The sequence below is a fragment of the Hypanus sabinus genome, chromosome 26 (assembly GCF_030144855.1).
Source record: "Hypanus sabinus isolate sHypSab1 chromosome 26, sHypSab1.hap1, whole genome shotgun sequence".
In the NCBI taxonomy this organism is placed as follows: Eukaryota; Metazoa; Chordata; class Chondrichthyes; order Myliobatiformes; family Dasyatidae; genus Hypanus; species Hypanus sabinus.
Window position 1 is genome coordinate 16,195,098 of NC_082731.1, and position 5,418 is coordinate 16,200,515.

The following is a 5,418-nucleotide window of genomic DNA, read 5'->3' on the forward strand; positions in this document are numbered from 1 at the left end:
CGGGGCGAGTCAAGGCTCCAGGCGAGGCGAGGTTCCAGGCGAGGCGACACAAGGCAAGGCGAGGTTCCAGGCTAGGCGAGACAAGGCAAGACGAGGCTCCAGGCGGGGCGAATCAAGGCTCCAGGCGGGGCGAGACTAGGCTCCAGGCGTGGCGAGAGAAGGCTCCAGGCGGGGCGAGACAAGGCTCCAGGCGTGGCGAGTCAAGGCTCCAGGCGGGGCGAGTAAAGGTTCCAGGCGGGGCGAGACCAGGCTCCAGGCGGGGCGAGACCAGGCTCCAGGCGGGGCGAGTCAAGGCTCCAGGCGGGGCGAGACCAGGCTCCAGGCGGGGCGAGTCAAGGCTCCAGGCGGGGCGAGTCAAGGCTCCAGGCGGGGCGAGACAAGGCTCCAGGCGGGGCGTGACAAGGCTCCAGGCGGGGCGTGACAAGGCTCCAGGCGGGGAGAGTCAAGGCTCCAGGCGGGGCGAGACAAGGCTCCAGGCGGGGCGAGTCAAGGCTCCAGGCGCAGCGAGACAAGGCTCCAGGCGGGGCGAGACAAGGCTCCAGGCGGGGCGAGTCAAGGCTCCAGGCGAGGCGAGGTTCCAGGCGAGGCGACACAAGGCAAGGCGAGGTTCCAGGCGAGGCGAGACAAGGCAAGTCGAGGCTCCAGGCTGGGCGATTCAAGGCTCCAGGCGAGGCGAGGTTCCAGGCGAGGCGAGAGAAGGCAAGGCGAGGTTCCAGGCGAGGCGAGACAAGGCAAGACGAAGCTCCAGGCGGGGCGAATCAAGGCTCCAGGCGGGGCGAATCAAGGCTCCAGACGGGGATAATCAGGGCTCCAGGCGGGGCGAATCAAGGCTCCAGGCGGGGCGAATCAAGGCTCCAGACGGGGATAATCAGGGCTCCAGGCGGGGCGAATCAAGGCTCCAGGCGGGGATAATCAAGGCTCCAGGCGGGGCGTGACAAGGCTCCAGGCAGGGAGAGTCAAGTCTCCAGGCGGGGCGAGACAAGGCTCCAGGCGGGGCGAGTCAAGCCTCCAGGCGGGGCGAGACAAGGCTCCAGGCGGGGCGAGACAAGGCTCCAGGCGGGGCGAGTCAAGGCTCCAGGCGGGGCGAGTAAAGGTTCCAGGCGGGGCGAGACCAGGCTCCAGGCGGGGCGAGTCAAGGCTCCAGGCGGGGCGAGACCAGGCTCCAGGCGGGGCGAGTCAAGGCTCCAGGCGGGGCGAGTCAAGGCTCCAGGCGGGGCGAGACAAGTCTCCAGGCGGGGCGTGACAAGGCTCCAGGCGGGGCGTGACAAGGCTCCAGGCGGGGAGAGTCAAGGCTCCAGGCGGGGCGAGACTAGTCTCCAGGCGGGGCGAGTCAAGGCTCCAGGCGGGGCGAGACAAGGCTCCAGGCGGGGCGAGACAAGGCTCCAGGCGGGGCGAGTCAAGGCTCCAGGCGAGGCGAGGTTCCAGGCGAGGCGACACAAGGCTAGGCGAGGTTCCAGGCGAGGCGAGACAAGGCAAGACGAGGCTACAGGCGGGGCGAGTCAAGGCTCCAGGCGAGGCGAGGTTCCAGGCGAGGCGACACAAGGCAAGGCGAGGTTCCAGGCTAGGCGAGACAAGGCAAGACGAGGCTCCAGGCGGGGCGAATCAAGGCTCCAGGCGGGGCGAGACTAGGCTCCAGGCGTGGCGAGAGAAGGCTCCAGGCGGGGCGAGACAAGGCTCCAGGCGTGGCGAGTCAAGGCTCCAGGCGGGGCGAGTAAAGGTTCCAGGCGGGGCGAGACCAGGCTCCAGGCGGGGCGAGACCAGGCTCCAGGCGGGGCGAGTCAAGGCTCCAGGCGGGGCGAGACCAGGCTCCAGGCGGGGCGAGTCAAGGCTCCAGGCGGGGCGAGTCAAGGCTCCAGGCGGGGCGAGACAAGGCTCCAGGCGGGGCGTGACAAGGCTCCAGGCGGGGCGTGACAAGGCTCCAGGCGGGGAGAGTCAAGGCTCCAGGCGGGGCGAGACAAGGCTCCAGGCGGGGCGAGTCAAGGCTCCAGGCGCAGCGAGACAAGGCTCCAGGCGGGGCGAGACAAGGCTCCAGGCGGGGCGAGTCAAGGCTCCAGGCGAGGCGAGGTTCCAGGCGAGGCGACACAAGGCAAGGCGAGGTTCCAGGCGAGGCGAGACAAGGCAAGTCGAGGCTCCAGGCTGGGCGATTCAAGGCTCCAGGCGAGGCGAGGTTCCAGGCGAGGCGAGAGAAGGCAAGGCGAGGTTCCAGGCGAGGCGAGACAAGGCAAGACGAAGCTCCAGGCGGGGCGAATCAAGGCTCCAGGCGGGGCGAATCAAGGCTCCAGACGGGGATAATCAGGGCTCCAGGCGGGGCGAATCAAGGCTCCAGGCGGGGCGAATCAAGGCTCCAGACGGGGATAATCAGGGCTCCAGGCGGGGCGAATCAAGGCTCCAGGCGGGGATAATCAAGGCTCCAGGCGGGGCGTGACAAGGCTCCAGGCAGGGAGAGTCAAGTCTCCAGGCGGGGCGAGACAAGGCTCCAGGCGGGGCGAGTCAAGGCTCCAGACGGGGCGAGACAAGGCTCCAGGCGGGGCGAGACATGGCTCCAGGCGGGGCGAGTCAAGGCTCCAGGCGAGGCGAGGTTCCAGGCGAGGCGAGACAAGGCAAGACGAAGCTCCAGGCGGGGCGAATCAAGGCTCCAGGCGGGGCGAGACAAGGCTGCAGGCGGGGCGAGTCAAGGCTCCAGGCGGGGCGAGACAAGGCTCCAGGCGGGGCGAGACAAGGCTCCAGGCGGGGCGAGACAAGGCTCCAGGCGGGGCGAGAGAAGACTCCAGGCGGGGCGAGTCAAGGATCCAGGCGGGGCTAGTCTAGGTTCCAGGCGGGGCGAGACCAGGCTCCAGGCGGGGCGAGTCAAAGCTCCAGGCGGGGCGAGACAAGGCTCCAGGCGGGGCGAGACAAGGCTCCAGGCGGGGCGAGACAAGGCTCCAGGCGGGGCGAGTCAAGGCTCCAGGCGGGGCGAGACAAGGCTCCAGGCGGGGCGTGACAAGGCTCCAGGCAGGGAGAGTCAAGTCTCCAGGCGGGGCGAGACAAGGCTCCAGGCGGGGCGAGTCAAGGCTCCAGACGGGGCGAGACAAGGCTCCAGGCGGGGCGAGACATGGCTCCAGGCGGGGCGAGTCAAGGCTCCAGGCGAGGCGAGGTTCCAGGCGAGGCGAGACAGGGCAAGGCGAGGTTCCAGGCGAGGCGAGACAAGGCAAGACGAGGCTCCAGGCGGGGCGAATCAAGGCTCCAGGCGAGGCGAGGTTCCAGGCGAGCGGAGACAAGGCAAGGCGAGGTTTCAGGCGAAGCGAGACAAGGCAAGACGAGGCTCCAGGCGGGGCGAATCAAGGCTCCAGGCGGGGCGAGACAAGGCTCCAGGCGGGGCGAGACAAGGCTCCAGGCGGGGCGAGTCAAGGCTCCAGGCGGGGCGAGACAAGGGTCCAGGCGGGGCGAGAGAAGGCTCCAGGCGGGGCGAGACAAGGCTCCAGGCGGGGCGAGACAAGGCTCCAGGCGGGGCGAGTCAAGCCTCCAGGCGGGGCGAGACAAGGCTCCAGGCGGGGCGAGACAAGGCTCCAGGCGGGGCGAGTCAAGGCTCCAGGCGGGGCGAGTAAAGGTTCCAGGCGGGGCGAGACCAGGCTCCAGGCGGGGCGAGTCAAGGCTCCAGGCGGGGCGAGACCAGGCTCCAGGCGGGGCGAGTCAAGGCTCCAGGCGGGGCGAGTCAAGGCTCCAGGCGGGGCGAGACAAGTCTCCAGGCGGGGCGTGACAAGGCTCCAGGCGGGGCGTGACAAGGCTCCAGGCGGGGAGAGTCAAGGCTCCAGGCGGGGCGAGACTAGTCTCCAGGCGGGGCGAGTCAAGGCTCCAGGCGGGGCGAGACAAGGCTCCAGGCGGGGCGAGACAAGGCTCCAGGCGGGGCGAGTCAAGGCTCCAGGCGAGGCGAGGTTCCAGGCGAGGCGACACAAGGCTAGGCGAGGTTCCAGGCGAGGCGAGACAAGGCAAGACGAGGCTCCAGGCGGGGCGAGTCAAGGCTCCAGGCGAGGCGAGGTTCCAGGCGAGGCGACACAAGGCAAGGCGAGGTTCCAGGCTAGGCGAGACAAGGCAAGACGAGGCTCCAGGCGGGGCGAATCAAGGCTCCAGGCGGGGCGAGACTAGGCTCCAGGCGGGGCGAGACAAGGCTCCAGGCGGGGCGAGTCAAGGCTCCAGGCGGGGCGAGACAAGTGTCCAGGCGGGGCGAGTCAAGGCTCCAGGCGGGGCGAATCAAGGCTCCAGGCGGGGCGAGACAAGGCTCCAGGCGGGGCGAGACAAGGCTCCAGGCGGGGCGAGTCAAGGCTCCAGGCGGGGCGAGACAAGGGTCCAGGCGGGGCGAGACAAGGCTCCAGGCGGGGCGAGTCAAGGCTCCAGGCGGGGCGAGACCAGGCTCCAGGCGGGGCGAGTCAAGGCTCCAGGCGGGGCGAGTCAAGTCTCCAGGCGGGGCGAGACAAGGCTCCAGGCGGGGCGTGACAAGGCTCCAGGCGGGGCGTGACAAGGCTCCAGGCGAGGAGAGTCAAGGCTCCAGGCATGGCGAGACAAGGCTCCAGGCGGGGCGAGTCAAGGCTCCAGGCGGGGCGAGACAAGGCTCCAGGCGGGGCGAGACAAGGCTCCAGGCGGGGCGAGACAAGGCTCCAGGCGGGGCGAGTCAAGGCTCCAGGCGAGGCGAGGTTCCAGGCGAGGCGACACAAGGCAAGGCGAGGTTCCAGGCGAGGCGAGACAAGGCAAGACGAGGCTCCAGGCTGGGCGAATCAAGGCTCCAGGCGAGGCGAGGTTCCAGGCGAGGCGAGAGAAGGCAAGGCGAGGTTCCAGGCGAGGCGAGACAAGGCAAGACGAAGCTCCAGGCGGGGCGAATCAAGGCTCCAGGCGGGGCGAGTCAAGGCAAGGCGAGGTTCCAGGCGAGGCAAGACGAGGCTCCAGGCGGGGCATGACAAGGCTCCAGGCGGGGCGAGACAAGGCTCCAGGCGGGGCGAATCAAGGCTCCAGACGGGGATAATCAGGGCTCCAGGCGGGGCGAATCAAGGCTCCAGGCGGGGATAATCAAGGCTCCAGGCGGGGCGAGACAAGGCTCAAGTCGGGGCGAATCAAGGCTCCAGGCGGGGCGAATCAAGGCTCCAGGCGGGGCGAGTCAAGGCTCCAGGCGGGGCGAGACAAGGCTCCAGGCGGGGCGAGTCAAGGCTCCAGGCGGGGCGAGTCAAGGCTCCAGGTGGGGCGAGACAAGGCTCCAGGCGGGGCGAGACAAGGCTGCAGGCGGGGCGAGTCAAGGCTCCAGGCGGGGCGAGACAAGGCTCCAGGCGGGGCGAGACAAGGCTCCAGGCGGGGCGAGACAAGGCTCCAGGCGGGGCGAGAGAAGACTCCAGGCGGGGCGAGTCAAGGCTCCAGGCGGGGCGAGACAAGGGTCCAGGCAGGGCGAGAGAAGGC